The following is an 18545-nucleotide window of genomic DNA, read 5'->3' as shown; positions in this document are numbered from 1 at the left end:
AGGGCCTCTTTAAAGAGATAACATGTGAAATCTTAAGCAGATTCAAGTTTCTGTTGAATTCTTCTTTTTTTTTACGAGGGAATTGAAAAACAAATGTTCTTTTTCTTCTGGAACAACTCTTGTATCTCAACTATAAAACGGCCACTATAAATAGCCAAACTAACTTCACTGGATATTAATCTAGGTTGATCGTTCATTTAAACTGTAAAAATAGGATGAGTCAATAAAATAAAATGGTACAAATGTAAGCAGTATACCGTATGTTGTTTCATCACATGCATTCACTTTGACCAAGAAGGAGAATGGGGATTTTTTTCCTCCTTTATTTCCAGTAAGTAATTGAACTAGCATATTAGCCTTATTTAAACTGTTGAATTAGAAAAGGGAAACCGTTACTATTTTCCCAGGTGTCCAGATAAATCCAGCAGTGGATCTTGCCCTGACAAAACCTGGCATATCGGTAACAGCAAATCTTAAATGCCTAAGCAAATTACTATTCAATTGATTTTCCATTGCTTATAATTACTAGCGCACAGTCAAGGATTCCATGATTAAGGTGGAGAGACATGAAGACAGACTGTAAGCTCGTTATGAGCAGGGAATGTGTCTGTTTATTGTTATATTGTACACAACCAAGCACGTAATACAGTGCTCTGCACATAGGAAGTGCTCAATAAATAGGATTGATTGATTGATTCATTACCCAGAAGGCTTGTAGATAGCAGTTGTAGTAACTGTAGAGGGTGATAGAAAATGACAATGTGGGGAATGTGCCCACTAACCCTTCTGTATTCTACCCTCCCAAATGCTTAGTACTGTTCTCTTTACATAGTAAACTGCTCAATAAATATCATTGATTGATTCAAAGAAAGAGGAGGGGAGAGACAGAAGGGGTGAGACAGAGAAAAAGCTGTATTAGTGTATGAGGACCAGGCCAACTCCACCCTCTGGGATCTGGGGCATATGGGAGAAGACGAACCCTTCTCAAGAGAGGGCAGCTGGGAAGACTGTATTATCAGAGGAGAGCCAAGTCTCCATGATGGCAAGGAGGAGCAGTGAATGGGTCAGGAGCAGGAAGATGATGAAGGGGGGTTTGCCCAAGATAGTGTCGGGGTTCCACAGAACACAGTGGTTCTGATTTGTTGAAGTGTGACGTGAGGTTGGGCAGACAAGGGTCAGAGGTGAGGTGTGGGAGGAAATTGAGAGAGGAGGAGGGCTTCAGGCAATGGTGGGAGAAGATAGTAGAGATAGTCAATTAACCGATGGTATTAATTGAGCCCTTACTGAATGTAGAACACTGTAATGAGCCCTTGGGAGAATGCATTAGGTAGGTAAACACAATCCTGGCTTTCAAAGTAGGAAGTGGGAAGAAGGAGGAGGCATGCTGAGAGAGGCCAGTCAACGATGTTGGAGTGCTGCTGCTCTCTCTTTTTAAAAAATGGTATTTGTTATGAACTTACTGTATGCCAGGCACTGTACTAAGTACCTGGGTAGATATAAGTTAATCAGGTTGGACATAGTTCACGTCCCTCAAGAGGCTCACAGTCTTAATTCCCATTTTACAGATGAGGCAACTTAGGCACAGAGAAATTATGACTTGCCCAAGGTCACACACAGCAGACAAGTGGTGGAGCTGGATTTAGAATCCAGATCCTTCTGATCCCCAGGGCAGTGGTCTTTCCAGTGGGTCTCCTTCTATTCTCCATCTACACCCACTCCCTTGGAAAACTTATTTTCTCCCATGGCTTCAACTACCACCTCTGTGAGGATGATTCCCAAATCTACAACTCTAGCTCTGAGCTCTCTCCATCGCTGCGGTCTCGCATTTCCTCTTGCCTTCAAGACATCTCTGCTTGGGTCTCCTCCCATCACATCAAGCTCAACATGTCCAGAACAGAACTCCTGATCTTCCCACCCAAACCCTGTCTCCCCACCCCGACTTTCCCACCACTGTAGATGGTACCACCATCCTTCCTGTCTCACAAGCCCATAACCTTGGTGTTATCCTTGACTCCTCTCTCTCACTCAACCCACATATTCAATCCATCGCTAAAACCTGTTAGCCCCACCTTCACAACATCCCTGAAACCTGCCCTTTCCTCTCCATCCAAACTGCTACCACATTAATACAATCACTTATCCTATCCCGCTTGGATTACTGTATCAGCCTCCTTGCTGACCTTCCAGTCTCCTGTCTCTCCCCACTCCAGTCCACACTTCACTCTGCTGCCCGGTTCATTTTTCTCTACCCCACTCCTTAAGACCTCCAGTGGCTGTCCATCGTCCTCTGCATCAAACAAAAACTCCTCACCATTGGCTTTAAAGCACTCAATCATCTTGTCCCCTCCTACCTCACCTAACTACTCTCTTACTACAACCCAGCCTGCACAGTTGGATCCTCAACTGCTAACCCTCGATGTGCCTCAATCTCGCCCATCTCGCTGCTGACCCCTCTCCCACTTCCCGCCACTGGCTTGGAATGCCCTCCCTTCTCAAATCCAGGAGACAACTACTCTCACCACTTCAAGGGCTTATTGAATGCACATCTCCTACAGGAGGCCTTCCCTGACTTAGTTCCTCCTTTCCTCTTCTCCCACTCCCTTCTGCACCGCCTTGACTTGTTCCCTTTGCTCTTCTCCCCTTCCAGAACCAAAGCACTTATGTACATATCTGTAGTTCTATTTACTTGTATCGATGTCTGTCTCCCTACCTCTAGACTGTAAGCTCATTGTGGACAGGGAATATGTCTGTTTATTGTTGTAGCGTGCTCTCCCAACTGCTTAGTACAGTGCTCTGCACACAGTAAGTGCTCAATGAATGTGATTGAATGAATGAATGAAAGTACTGTTCTAAGCACTGGAGGAGATATACATTAATCAGGTTGAACAGTCCAAGTCCTACATGGGCTCATAATCTAAGAGGAAAAAATGTCATTGAATCCCCATTTTCCAGATGAGGTAACTGAGACACAGAGAACTTAAGTGACTTGCCCGAGGTCACACAGCAGACAACTGTCAGAACCAGGATTGGAACCCAGGTCCTCTGACTCCCAGGACCATGCTTTTTCCACTAGTCTTTGCTGCTCCTCAGTGTCAAATAAGACAGATAGAACAAAGGAGATGCAGGAAAAATGAGCAGAGACTTTGGGTAATTAATCACAAATCAAAATTACATGCTGTCAAGCATATTGTAGATGTGAAAGTAGTCTTATTTGACAATCCTTCATTGGGCAAGAATGATGTCTTACCTTTGACCTGCTACTCACATTCTCATGTGAGCATTTACTGTAATGTGGCTCAGTGGAAAGAGCACGGGCTTTGGAGTCAGAGGTCATGGGTTCAAATCCTGGTTCTGCCAATTGTCAGCTATGTGACTTTGGGCAAGTCACTTCACTTCTCTGGGCCTCAGTTACCTCATCTGTAAAATGGGGATTAAGACTGTGAGCTCCCCGTGGGACAACCTGATTACCTAGTAATCCCAAACTGGGCCCCTTCCTTCCTCTCCCCCTCATCCCCCTCTCCATCCCCCCCATCTTACCTCCTTCCCTTCCCCACAGCACCTGTATATATGTATATATGTTTGTACATATTTATTACTCTATTTATTTATTTATTTATTTTACTTGTACATATCTATTCTATTTATTTTATTTTGTTAGTACGTTTGGTTTTGTTCTCTGTCTCCCCCTTTTAGACTGTGAGCCCACTGTTGGGTAGGGACTGTCTCTATATGTTGCCAATTTGTACTTCCCAAGCGCTTAGTACAGTGCTCTGCACATAGTAAGCGCTCAATAAATACGATTGATGATGATGATGATGATAGTAAACTCCCCAGCGCTTATAACAGTGCTTTATATATAGTAAGCACTTAATAAATGCCATTATTATTATTATTATATACAGAGCATTGTACTAAGCGCTTGGGAGAGTACACTCCATGAGAGTTAGCAGACACATTCCTTGCCCAGAATGAGCTTAATTAAGTGCTTACTACTGTAATAAGCACTGGGAGAGATGCAAGATAATTATGTTGGACACAGTCCCTGTCCCACATGAGGCTCACATCTCCATTTTACAGATGAGGTAACTAAGGCACAGAAAAGTTAATTGACTTGTCCAAGGTCACACTGTGAGCAATTGGCAGAGCTGAGATCCTCTACGAGGTCTTAGTAGAGATCCTAGGTCCTCTACTCCACTTCTCTACTCTACTTGAGACTGTAAACTCATTGTGAGCAGGAAATGTCTTTAACGACTCTGTTTGTATTTTACTCTCTCAAGTACTTAGTATAGTACTCGACACACTGTCAGTACTCAATAAATACCATTGATTGTTGGATCTTGGAGCAAGCAAATTATAATAATGGCTTTAAATGGATAGTTGTACTTGGAAATATCTCCTTCAACACTTCACAGTTAACAGAATCGGAGGCTTAGGGGTTCAAAAAAGGCACTATTGTTAAGTTCATACTGATGACTTTTTGTTTTGTAATTAGCAAGAAGTGTGACTCATATTAACATACTACGTAATGGCCTAAACCAAAACTAAAATTCCAAAAGGAGCTCTTTGGCAGCATGAAAGTCAGGGTTCATGCTTTTTGTGGATTTCTCCGTTCTCAATAAAGATTTCATCACTGACTTCATCAACTCTGAATTTGTTTACCCTCCTTTTGATGGCTTGCCTCACCTCACCAAGAGTTGTCAGAATTCCAAGCATAACCGTGGTGGTGAATTATGGGATAGAGCTGAAACTGTTTTCACCGACCACAAAACCTTTAGAAATGCTCCTTGCAGCATGTGTTGAAAAGTTGTCTCTCAATGAACAGGTCTTATTCACCCTTAATTCCTTCAGACCACAGGCAGCTTTGTTGACATTAAGCATGCCATTTTGTTAATCTAACAAAAATATATTTCTTTTGTCTGGCTATTATTCATTTCACGGATGCACCCTTGACCATTAAGTTGGCTGGCAGTTTTTCCTTTGGAATTGATGTCATGGGCAATTGCTAAGCCGTGGACATAAAATCTGTGTTCCCAATTTCATCATATCAGCCTTGAAGTTTCTTAGGAGAGAAATCAACTGTTTTTCTGCAGACACTGATGATGGCAGATTTTGGGACACTCCAAGGGCAGTCTTCTAGACTGTGAGCCCACTGTTGGGTAGGGACTGTCTCTATATGTTGCCAACTTATACTTCCCTAGCGCTTAGTACAGTGCTCTGCACACAGTAAGCGCTCAATAAATACGATTGATTGATTGATATGACCCTCTCCCTGTTTAGATGTTGCTAATATTTAATTGAAGGATTAGTGAAAGTGATCTTTCTTGGATGGGCCCCAACTCCTCGACTTCAGTACCCTGTCAACATAATTTCATCCTTGTAGCCATCATTTTGGGATTATAAATTTAAAGGACATAACTGGATGAATGAGTCAGTGCTTATTCTTTTCTTGTTTAGACCCACTGCCCGTTTTGGGATTCTATTGTGTCCGATCTCTAGACTGTAAGTTCTTCATGGGCAGCAAACGTATCAACTAACTCTAATATGTTGTACTCTCCCAAGTGTTGAGTACAGTGCTCTGCATCCAGTAAGAGCTCAATAAATGTGATTGAATAAATGAATGAAATTTCATCCTTTATGAATGGCTCTTCAGGTAATCTTGAATTTGGTGGTTAAATGAGCATCCCCTACTTAACTTTGGATGAAAAGACACAGAAATGAGCTCTGCTGAGTTTTGGCCACTTGAGAATGCAAGGAATGTTATAACTTCAGATCTAGTGCTTGGCCGCCGTTGCAAGATATTTCTATCCTACTTCTGTTTTTTACTAATGACAGGGTTGACACCAAGAAATCTGAGTCAGATATTAGTCCAATGAATACTTGTCCTGTCTTATGCTGTCGAGTCATCTCTGACGCCATGGACACATCTCTCCCAGAACACCCCGCCTCCATCAGCAATTGCTCTGCTAGTGTATCCGTAGAGTTTTCTTGGTGAAAATATGGAAGTGGTTTACCTTGCCTCCTCTGCACAGTAAACTTGAGTCTCCACCCTTGATTCTCTTCCATGTTGTTGCTGCCCAACACAGGTGGGTTTTGACTTGTAACATACTGCCTTCCACTTGCTAGCCACTGCCCAAGCTGGGAATGGAATGGAGGCCTATGCTTGACTCTCCCTCCTGTAGTCAAAACTGATAGAGTACTGGAAACTCTCCAGGTACGACCCTGAGAGGGACCAATGAATACTAAGTCTCAGACTATGAATGAATGCAGTTCTATCATTGCAGCTGCATTAATGTTGGGGAATATTCCAAATATTTATGCTTTTATTTTTGCTTTTGCTTTTGGTCTCTCCTTCCATACTCCATTTTATGTTTGATGACAAACTCATCAGTATGACAAACTCACCAGTTTTCATTCATATGAGGTGTTTTTATTTTTTCAAATACCTTAGTTTTGCTCACACTGATAGAGTAAGACACCGTTAAAATTATCCAACTATGCAGATAATAAAATTGCAATTAAATGAAGTGAGGTTGGAGCCTGAAGTTATGTATGCATGCATATGTATGAGCTTAGGTGAGCCAAATTTATTTCATATATATATATATATATATATATACACATACATATATGTACACATACATACATATATATATGCATATATATCTTTATCAATCTCTATATATATCAGAAATTTGGCTCACATCAGTTAATAATGATAAAAAAGACTAAGCATCTTCCGCACTGTTAACTAGATTGAATGGTTTAATTTCAGGTTTTATGTTTGGCTTAGGCATCAGTACACAAACACATTCTGGCGCTGTTCTTCTGGCAAAAAATGAGATTTTCATGAAACTTAGACTGAGTTAACTTACAAACATCCTTAAACTATTTTTCAGTCATAAAGGCTGGAAACTGAGAACCCATGTATACTTTCAGAATATTTATTGGGAGTCCATATTGAAAAATGGCAAAAGATACCATTGTATTCATTAAATGATTAAAATAATAATTTGAACTGAAAGTTTGATACTGGATTCCCTCACATTTTGATCACTCAGTTCTGTATTAATTGAGATTAGAGTGTTTGGATCTAATCAGGGTCTCATAAACAGGTAATAGCCCGAATACAAAGGGAACACCAGGAAATTCAATGAATACATTCTAAATATGTTCTTGTTTGCATGTCAGAGAGTCTCTAAATGAATGAATCATTGATTAAACAGATGGGTTGTGGGAGGTAAATCCCCCCACCAAGGTTCTTATTTCTTTTACAACAGAAATGTTTCCCAAGAGTGCACACTTTAGATGCCTTACACCAACTCAGATCAGTTTGTGCATCCACAATATTGATGATTGTCTCTCGAAAATCTACCATTTTGCAATCCTGGTAATGAAGCAATTAGGATATTTTGAAGCAGATTCTGTGCCAAACGGGACTAGGAATAGAAAGATTTGTGAATTCCATGTATATTCTCTGTGCCTCAGTGCCCTCAACTGCAAAATTGGGAGTCAATGCCTGTTAACCCTCCTAGTTAGACCATGAAGGTCCTAATACCTTATATCTACACCAGGACAGTGCTTGGCACAGAGTAAATGCTTAGCAAATATTGTTATTATCATTATTATTATCTGTACTATTGGCAAATGTAAAACTCTATTTGACTATATGTACTATTTTGAATTGTTCTGCGAAAGGTATAAAATGAAATTGTTGTAAGTATAGTGTTATGCAGTGTATAGTGTATAGTGCTCCCTTCATCTATGTACTTCAATCTATTATCTTTGACCATTTGATATTCGCTCCACCCCAACCCCACAGCACTTAGGTACATATCTCATAGTATATACTAAAAATTACTTATTAATTCATATTATTGTCTGTCTCCCCCTCTAGACTGTAAGCTCATTATGGGCAGGGAATGTGTCTGCTAATTCTGTTATATTCTACCAAGATCTTAGTATAGTGCTCTGTAGAAAGCACTCAATAAATATGATTTATTGATTGATGAATTCCATATGAAAATAATAGAGCCCTTCTATCAATCAGTTAATGAATGTGATTGTGTAGGAAAACAAAGTAAATAATGTACACGTAATGTAATATAATTTCAGTGGGTTAATATCTAGAAATCAAAGATTGCCACATGCTACAGATTGGGCTTTCATCTAAATGATATTATCTATGAAAAATATTTAACATTTATTAAGGTCTAGATTCCATGTTATTACATAAAAGTAGCTATTTAAGGAGTGTTTATTTACATATATCACCCCTCCCTCAGCCCCAGAGCACTGAATGTCTGTCTCCCCCTCTATACTATAAGCTTATTATGGGCAGGGAACGTGTTTGCTAATTCTCTCTCTAAGCATTTAGAGCAACACTTTGCACATAGTAAGTGTTCGATAAATACCATTCACTGATTGTTATTCATTGACTGACTGATGGATTGATATATATATATATATACACACATGCACATATATACATATATTTATTGAAGGGCGGGGGGGAATTAGCCCTGTATTCTTGTTAGGCATGTAGTGCTAAAAGGTTACTTTGACAAAAGACAATGTGACCCTTGCTTTACTGCTGAGGAAACTTTCCTGCAAAAGCCAGCTTTTAGCAGGTACCAAATTTGCTAAAAGCAACTCTGTCCAATTAACAGTGAGTACCATGCACCTGCAGCTATCAAGAACTCAACACTTCCTGCACTTTAGTCTCAACATTCATTTTAAAAGAAAATCTTACTCAGGATTTACTGAGAAGGAACAAGGAGCAATTAGAATTGGCACAGAGGAAACTTTCTTAGACCCTTCATTACTCGAGATCTAAAGCATCTGTAAAAATTGCCAAGCATTCCTGAATAGTTTTCAGCTTCTGTAATCCTTCAGGTACTTTTACAATGTTTACAGCAAGGTTTTGAATTGCACTCCCAGAGGTGTTAGTTTTAGAAAGCTAGAAATAAATCTTTGTTTCTTTACAGAATGTGTTGACTTCTTCAATTTACATATTCCTAGTCATTCTGAACTAACTGTGGTTCATGCAGGCAGGCAGAGGGTAGGAATTGACTGGGAAAATATGTCTTGAACTCATCTATTCATCTTTCCAGCTTGTGTCTTTTATCAAAATGAAACTGACCTGCCCTCAAAAACATTAGTTTTTTAAAAACACAGTACATATTTTAAAGTGTTTTTTTCTGCAATATTTTCCTCAAACATTTTGGCATTCTGTTTCTCAAGACATTGCTTTTTTATATGAAGGAGAATTCTGGGCAGGGTAGCGTTTATTTCTTACACTTTACTACTCTTCTTCTGAAGGAAATTGTAGGTGTGAGCAATCTGTTGTCAACCATTTGCTGAGTTGTGTAGAAGTGGAGCCCTGCTGAAGATAGTGAACAGATTTATTTAAATTGGAATAGTGAGGCCTAGTGGAAAAACCATGGACCTAGGAGCCAGAGGACCTGGGTTCTAATTTCACCTCCACCACTTGTCTGCTGTGTGACCATGGGCAGGTCACTTAACTGCTCAGTTCCTCCATTACTTGAACTAGTGAGAAGCAGCATGGCCAAGTGGAAAGAGCAAGGGTTTGGGAGTCAAAGGACATGTGTTCTAATTCTGGCTCTGCCACTTGTCTGCTGAGTGACTTTGGGCAAGCCATTTAACTTCCCTGTGCCTCAGTTACCTCATCTGTAAAATGGAGATTAAGATTGTGAGCCCCATGTGGTACAGGGACTGTGTCCAACCTGATTACCTTGTATCTACCCCAGAGCATAGAATAGTATTTGGCACATAATGACAGCTTAACAAATACCATAATTATTATTATGCCATCCTATTCCTTTCTACTTAGAATGTGAATCCCAGTGAGAGACATGGATTGTGCCTAACCTGATTAACTTGAATCTACCCCAAGATTTAGAACAGTGTTTGACACATAGTAAGGACTTAACAAATACCAAAAATAAAATGAAATTGAAGGGGCTTCCTCTTATTTGTAATTGTCATTTTTCTTACAGGGCACAGCTCATTAATTAATGATTAATAAAGCTAAGTATGTAAAATTCTATACTATTTGCAGGATTATTTATTGAGGATCAGAAAGATTAAAAGGCAGATAAGAAACCATATAATAAGGGTTTCATGGTCTTTGAATGCTTTGAAATGCTTTATATGATGATTTGGTAGTGACCCCAAGAGTGAATAATTGAGTAGTGAGCCCACATAAATCTTTCACGATATTATGACCCAGATTTATGCATCCATGTATGGAAGGATAGTGGGAATCAAAATATGCAAAACTTCCTAGGTCAAATTTTGGTAAGACTCTAAAAATATGGCATTACCACTTTGACCACGTCCAGGTTTAAGGTGCACCTTCGGAAGGTAAAGAAAGTACATCATCTCCATCCAGAGCTTAACTCTCAGAGTTGGTACTTTTTTCTCCTGCCTGCCTGTTCTTAGAATCCATTATTTTCTGTCTGCGACATCAGTCTGTTGCTGTGGGAATGGCTAGAGTTTTACAATGGCTGAGATCAAAACAGATTATGCTATCTCAATGTGAGAAAGGAGAGAGGAACGGATGGTGGTAAGGGGAACACAGGGACTGCGATGAAAGGCAAGGAATCTGTGATTCACACACCTGAGCACCCGTAAGCACTCACTAAATACGATTGAATGAAAATCGTAGAATTATCCATCAGGAAATAAAACTTAAAGAACTAAGACAAAATTCTGGAAGGAAAACAGATTTGCACTTCTACGTTTCCCTAGTCATATTCAGAAATAGAAAGAAATGCATTTTCAATCCAGAAAAACAGAAAATGCTACCTTCCTAGATCTGCATGAGAAAACGTGCTCACTTTAAGTTTATCCTTTCCTGCCTTAGCTCTGCCCTCTCCTCTGCCAGGCAAAACTATTTCTCCTCCCTTATTGACACCCATGCCCATCATCCCCATCAGCTGTACCGTACATTTAACTCCCTTCTCAGGCCCCCTGTTCCTCCCCCTCCTCCATCCCTCATCCCCAACGATCTGGCCTCCTACTTCATTAGTAAAATTAACTCCACCAGGTCTGAGCTTCCCAAAGTCACCCCTCCCCCTTCTCCATCCTCTCCCCTCCCCCCACTCTCAACCCTCTCCACTACTCTCCCATCCTTCCCAGCAGTATCTTCAGATGAGATCTCCTCCCTCCTCTCAAGTGCTACTCCATCCACCTGTGCTTCAGACCCCATTCCATCTCACCTGTTGAAATCTCTTGCCCCTTCCCTCCTCCCCTCCTTAATGTCCATCTTCATCTTCAACAAATGATAGCATTAATTAAGCACTTACTATGTGCAAAGCACTGTTCTAAGCACTGGGGAGGTTACAAGATGATTAGGTTGTCCCACTGGGGGCTCACAGTCTTCATCCCCATTTTACAGATGAGGTAACGGAGGCACAGAGAAGTTAAGTGACTTGCCCAAAGTCACACAGCTGGCAATTGGCAGAACCCATGATCTCTGACTCCAAAGCCCATGCTCTTTCCACTGAGCCATGCTGCTTCCACATATTTCAATTTCTGGTTTTTGGTGGCATTGTTGCAGAAGTGATCATTTTCCCTTGATCACTTCCTTCATTCTTCCTTGGAGAGGCTCAGTGGAACTTGGAAGATAAAACTGCAGGTTTCTAGAACTTGTACTTCCCAAGTGCTTAGTACAGTGCTCTGCACACAGTAAGTGCTCAATAAATATGATTGAATGAATGAATGAATGAATACAAAAACAATTTCTTTGAAAAATGGGTCAGTCTGGTTTCGACTAACTTGCTGGGCTTATTTTTTTCCTCAACAAGTTAGATAAAAAATGTGGTGTGGCTTAGTGGCAAGAGCTCGGGCTTGAGCATCAGAGTACATGGGTTCTAATCCCAGCTCCGCCACTTTGCTATGTGACTGTGGATAAGCCACTTAACTTCTTTGTGCCTCAGGTACTTTATCTGTAAAATGGGGATTAAGGCTGTGAGCCCCATGTGGGACAACCTGCTTACCTTGTATCTACACCAGGGCTTAGAACAATGCTTGGCATGTTGTAAGTGCTTAACAAATACGATAATTATTAATTATTATTGTTATTATTATTGAATGCCCTCTAGCAGAATTTGCAAGCAGTCCCAAAATCCATCTTTTTCTGTCAGTTTTTTTTCCAGTAGGATGATTGTTGTAGAAGAAAGTGTTCACCCTTCGGCTTGCAAACTGAACCTTGCTAACCAAAGGTTAATTAATGATGTTTTTATGATGTTGGGTATCCAATCACCATGAAATGATCTGATATCTTTGGCAATGTTAACTCTAGCCCCAGTCAGACTATACTAACTTTCTTCCTTTACCTGCTTTTAGATTGCAACTGGTGATTTTTATGGTCAGGGCATAAGGCAAACAGCATCTCACAATACATCACCATTTTTAATGGGCTCAGAAAAGATGGGCAAAACATATCCTCATCTGGCATTAGGTTTGGGATTGGAGAGATTAATCAGATGCCATTAAAAGACCTGATTGTTTTCCATTAGCAATTCCCTGAGCCAAGCTCAACTCTATTTACCGTAAACTAAATTGAGATCAGGCCTTAGATTGGCTTTCACTACCGCTGAAGTTGTTTTAATTTAGCTTTTTCATTTAAAATGCAAAGTCAGGCAGTATTCCTTTATTTGTGACCTTGAAAAACTCCCCATTTTATAATCATTTAAAGGAAGGGTTGAAAATGCTTGCCAGCCACAATCTTGTATTACTCATTTCTATAAAGAGACTTTAAAGAACATATTAAAATGTTTCCATCTCTCTACACTATTTTTCCTACCTTGTCCTCCTGTGCTCCAGAGATGGAGAGGACAAGGCATGGAGAGTAATTCTAAGGAAACTGCTCATAGTAACAACTCAGGCTAGAAAACCCTGTTCCCCTTACATGTAGTCAGCTAAGCAAACCACTTTCTGAAACATTAAGGGCAAAGAAGTGGTGTCCTTCCACATATTTCAATTTTTGGCTTTTGGGGGCACTGATGCAGAAGTGATCATTTTCCCTTGATCACTTCCTTCATTCTTCCTTGGAGATACTCAGTGGAAGTTTTTGGAAGTTAAACATGCAGGATCCTAGAAATGCATAGGAGTTTGAGAAGTCATGTGGTCATCATTCCTGACCCCTGTATAATTTATGACTATTAGGCAGTGAGGAGCAGATGGTACCCTCATAAAGGTTGGATACCTGGGTGGGAAGTTGGACTAACTGCTTCGCCACTGACATTGATGTGGTTGAGAAACTGCCAAAAAAATTAGTACAGACAACTGTACTTGGTGTTTCGGAGAGTACAGTAGAGTTGGTAGTGATGATCTCTGCCCTCAAGGAGTTTACAATCTAGCGAGGCACAAGCAGGAATTCGGAGGAGGCTATCAAGAGCAGCAGCAGCAGCAATTATGTCTGTTGTATCCCTCTAGGATCATAGATAGCTCATGCCCCACCCATCCTTCAACCCCCTCCTAATCCAACTCACACCTTACCACTGTGAGGACTGAAACAGTGAGAATTAGGGACTAAACAGTTCAGTACAGGTGGTTATCTGCTCTTCTGGAAAATCCCACAGGGAGAGGAGACTTCATAGTCAATCAATCAATCAATCAATCAGTGGTATTGAACACTTACTATGTATAGAGCACTGTACTGGACACGTGACTGCAAGAGAATTAGAGGGCAAATTCCCTGCCCATTAGGAATTTACAGCCCTCAGTAGGTTTATTTCCCCCCATTTTTATGATAATCATCTCTTGCTTTACCTTATGTCGGTTTTTTCTACTTTATATCTTCTGTGATGTGAAGAGCAACTGATCGACATCCTCCTCTCCATGAGAACTCTTCAATTTCTTCAAGGTCATTTTTTCATCATCATCTTCTTTTAAACACCTATTCTTCCAAGGCTTAGTACAGTACTCTGTATGCATTGATTAATTGATTGATTTAAAGTCATTTCTTTACCTTCTCTTCATGCTAAACCACCCTAATTCTCCTAGCTTTTCCTTATATTGCCCATCCACTTGACAATTTCAGTTTCTCTTTCCTGGACCTTCCGCAATTTCTTGACATTTTGACAGTATGATGATCAAAACTGTGCACAGTACTAATAAGGGTCTGACCAATGCAATAATGGAAGGATTTCTTCTTCTTCTTGAGTCTTGTTTATCATTGTCAGATGTAATTTTCTGCAAGGTCATGCCAGGTTTCTGTCCCAGAACATTTTGAATTGGAATTCTGAAAATGTATAATTACAATTTATAAAATGTGAAGTCATAAACAAAATCACTATGTTTTGAGCGTTGAAGTTTTTACCATTTACTATCTGAATGGAAGAGGAAATTTTGTAATAGATCTAAATATCAAAATCCATTATAATTAATATTACCAAACTGGGACGTTTTTGAGGCTGGGGCATTTGAGATTGCTGGCATAATGGCCAATTGAAATAATTTATTGTAAAAAATGTCAATCAGCAATTTGGGGGGAGGGTAATGTATCATGATCCTGCATGTTTGATGGGCAGTGCTGTTTGATCTGGCTCATTTCCCTTTTCCCCTCCCCCCCCCTTTAAAATAATTATAGTATTTAAGGGCCTACTATGTGCCAACACTATGCCAATCACTGGTATATTATAAGATAATCAAGTTAGACACTGTCACTGTTCCACATGGAGCTCACAGTATAGGTATTTAATAGGTATCTAGATGAGGAAACAGTCACAGAGAAGTTAAAGGATTTCCTAAAGGTCACAGAATTTGCCTGTGGTGGAGACAGGGACTAGAGTCCAGGTTCTCTAACTCCCAGGAGTCTAACTCTTTCCACTAAACTATGCAAAGACAATCTTAGTTGTTCATATAACTATTAATGCATTCTGGAATCATGTTGATTTTTAAAAAATAATGACTTTATAGTACATTGCTGATTCATAGTCAGTTTTAACTAAGCAGGAATTGAATATTTTCTGATGTACTTGTGGCTAAATCGGACTTACCCCAGTGAGCATTTATGTTGTTTTTTTGGCCCTAAGTGTACTACTTTGCACTTACTCGTATTGAATTTCATAAGCACTGAATGACATCTCCTCTACTGAAGAAGCAGTCCAAGGAAGCAGAAAAAGATGTAGTTGAATCCAGTAAATACAGCTCTCTGTTTTGGGGTTTTTTTTTTTTGAGCTAAAAACACAACCAGCTCCTAATGAATGTCAGAACCCAGTACTGCTCCCTCCACTTTTCTGTCACCAAGCAGTTCCCTGTGCCTGACAAATTAGATTATCAGGCACACTTACATTCATGTATGTTATCTCTAAGTGTGGGCTGTTTAAGAGTGTATCCCTCTCTCTCTGGTAATAGGAAACAGGGATGTGCTTTTTTTTTGTAATGATATTTGTTAAGCACTACTATGTGTCAGGCACTGTACTAAGCACTGGGGTATATTCTAGTTAATCAGGTTAGCCACAGTTCCTATCCCACACAGGGTTCATCATCTTAATCCCCATTTTACAGGTGAGGAAACTAAGGCCCAGAGAAGTTAAGTGACTTGCCCAAGGTCATACAGCAGACAAGTGGCAGAGTCAGGATTAGAACCCACATCCTTCTGATTCCCAGGCCCATGCTCTGTGCACTAAGTCATGCTGTTTCTCCTGTGATTATAGAAGCCCAAAGGTTTGCAAAATTTCTGATGGAGTATGGATGTTTGGAATCCAGTATTTTTATGTAGTTTCTTTTTAGTGGTGTGTCTAGAGTCATTAGTAATCTCTAGGAGCATCTGCCCAATTTTGGAGTGAATGTGTTCATCATATCCTGGCTCAACTACTAAATCAGCCTCCTTGCTGACCTTCCTGTCTTCTGTATGGATCATTTTCCTAAAACAATATTCTGAATGTTTCCCCATTCCTCCAAAACCTCCAATGGTTTCCCATTTCTTGCTGCATCAAGAAGAATCTTTGACAATTGATTTTAAAGCAGTCAACCAGTTCTCTTCCTCCTACTCACTGTCTTCTTCCACTGAACCCCAGTTCACACTTTTCATTTTTCTCAAGCTAACCTACTCATCATGGTTTGCTCTTGTCATTCCTTCCACTGTCTGAAATTCCCTCTTCCTTCATGTCCATCAGAACACAGATCTCACCATATTCAAAGCCCTTCTGAAAATGTTTCTAATTTCTAATATCTACATTGTATATGTGAATGCAAAGTCCTAGGTCAGGTTTTTTGCATCACTGAAGCACAGCTCCCCATAAAATGATGTATGTATCATACATAGTCTATTCCTTCCTCCCACGTACAATCCACTTAAGTGTCTATCTTCCCAACTAGATCTCAGGGCTCATGTCTTCTAATTTTATTGAAGTCTCCCAAGCAGCTAGTACCAGCTAGTACCCCTCTAGACTGTGAGCCCGTTGTTGGGTAGGGACCGTCTCTATATGTTGCCAACTTGTACTTCCCAAGCGCTTAGTACAGTGCTGTGCACACAGTAAGCGCTCAATAAATATGATTGAATGAATGAATGTTGTACAAATGGTTGGTACCATAAGCTATTAATTGATTGATTTTGGTAGCTGTGTGTTTTTTAGAATGATTCAGTGAGAATATCACTGAGTGGCAAGATGCTTTTGTTACTACTGAGGCCACGAGGGGAATATTTTAAAGAAGATAAGTACAGTGTGCTTTCTTGACAGTGGAACTTGTATTGGTTTCTTCAGATCCTTGTATGTGGGACTTTCATGTGCCCTTCGATTTGATTGACCTGTCATAGGATATGCCGTAATTTTGCAGTGAGAACCTAAAAAGAATGATAATTTTCCTGAAGATATTTCTGAAACTCTGTCTTCTATGTATTCTGGTTATAAGTGTACGTTAAAAAATGCTCTAAAAGTTGGAATAAAAAACTCCATGACATAACTTGTGTGATTTGACCAGAATCATGAATGAAAAGAACAGCCAAAGAGAATCTCTGTAGTGATTTCAGGGTTTTTTTTTGTTTGTTTTTATGGCACTTGTTAAGTGCTTACTATGTATCAAGCCCTGTTCTAAGCGTTGGGGTAAATACAAGTAAATCGGGCCAGATACAGTCCCTGCTCCACATGGAGCTTAGAGTCTAGGTAGGAAGGAGAACAGGTAATGAATCCCCATTTTTCAGCCGAGGAAACTGAGGCACAGGTAAGCTAAATGACTTGCCCAAGGTCACACAGCAGGCAAGAGGTGGACCCAGAATTAGAACCCAGGTCCTCTGGTTCCCGGGTCTGTACTTTATCCATTCGGCCATTCTGCTTTCCTGAAATAGTGTTCTATTTCAGCAAAGCCGTTATCTTGGTAAAACATTGAAAAAATGTGCTTGTCAATTTAATTTTTCAACACTATTTGGAAGTAAAAAACCAAGAAATCATCATTTCGCATTGGAGATGAGATCAGAACACCCTGAATGTGGTGCCATGACATTCCTTCTAGACTGTAGACATTCTCCCCCTTCTAGACTGTAAGCCCGTTGTTGGGAAGGGACCGTCTCTGTATGTTGCTGACTTGTACTTCCTAAGCGCTTACTACAGTGCTCTGCACACAGTAAGCGCTCAATAAATACGATTAAATGAATAAATTAATTCCTTCCTTTATCCTTCACCGTTAGAACACCACCTGGTGGTTGAAACCGAGACAATGGCAGCCTCCTCGAAAGGTTTGCTTCACTGACAAAAATACAGATGCACTTAAGATGGAACATGCAAACAATTTTGCAAAAATCTATGATATCCTGGCACAAATACCTATTGGAATAAGGGCCATCCAAAACAACATAAAGCACAGGGCTCTGCACACAGTAAGCTTTCAATAAATATGACTATGTGTTGGAATTAAATGTAAAAGGTTTCAGACAAGTCCAAAAAAGGGAACTTGTAAGTCATGTATTTAATCAGCCTAAGATACTTTAATTTTAAGGAAGGTGTCATCCATTATTTAATGATGCAAAAGTGAAGTTTTGTTTTTCCTTCTATGAAAGTTACTAGAATATGAGGGATAAATATTTTAAGAGTGACAAGAAGCAGCACAAAATCGTTTGCAGTATTCACTAGTGCTGCTGTTCTAAGAACAATGAATGTCGTGATATTAAGACTTCTGAAAGTTTTCACACACAACAAACACAGGGAAGAGAAGGGGAGGTGAGGGAGAAAGAGAAAAGATGGCTCCCTCCAGCCATTAATAATAATAATGGCATTTATTAAGCACTTACTATGTGCAAAGCGCTGTTCTAAGCGCTGGGGAGGTTACAAGGTGATCAGGTTGTCCCACGTGAGGCTCACAGTCTTAATCCCCGTTTTACAGATGAGGGAACTGAGGCACAGAGAAGTTAAGTGACTTGCCCAAGGTCACACAGCTGACAAGTGGCAGAGTCAGGATTTGAACCCATGACCTCTGACTCCAAAGCCCAGGCTCTTTCCACCGAGCCATGCTGCTTCACCCCAGTCATTGCCCCACCCCATCTCCCTCCTACCTGTCATCTCTGAATGTCTCTCCACTGT

General features: G+C 40.2%; 1 non-coding gene across 1 annotated transcript; it reads right to left on the bottom strand.

The window, feature by feature from the left end:
* Window positions 1-6093: 6093 nt before the first annotated feature.
* LOC119925122 lies at window positions 6094-6229 on the bottom strand. Its single transcript, XR_005449790.1, has one exon. It is a non-coding gene; the product is annotated as a small nucleolar RNA SNORA7 (small nucleolar RNA).
* Window positions 6230-18545: the final 12316 nt, after the last annotated feature.

The sequence above is a fragment of the Tachyglossus aculeatus genome, chromosome 2 (assembly GCF_015852505.1).
Source record: "Tachyglossus aculeatus isolate mTacAcu1 chromosome 2, mTacAcu1.pri, whole genome shotgun sequence".
In the NCBI taxonomy this organism is placed as follows: Eukaryota; Metazoa; Chordata; class Mammalia; order Monotremata; family Tachyglossidae; genus Tachyglossus; species Tachyglossus aculeatus.
Note: the sequence above shows the minus strand (reverse complement) of the source record. Positions and strands in the feature narration are given on the sequence as shown.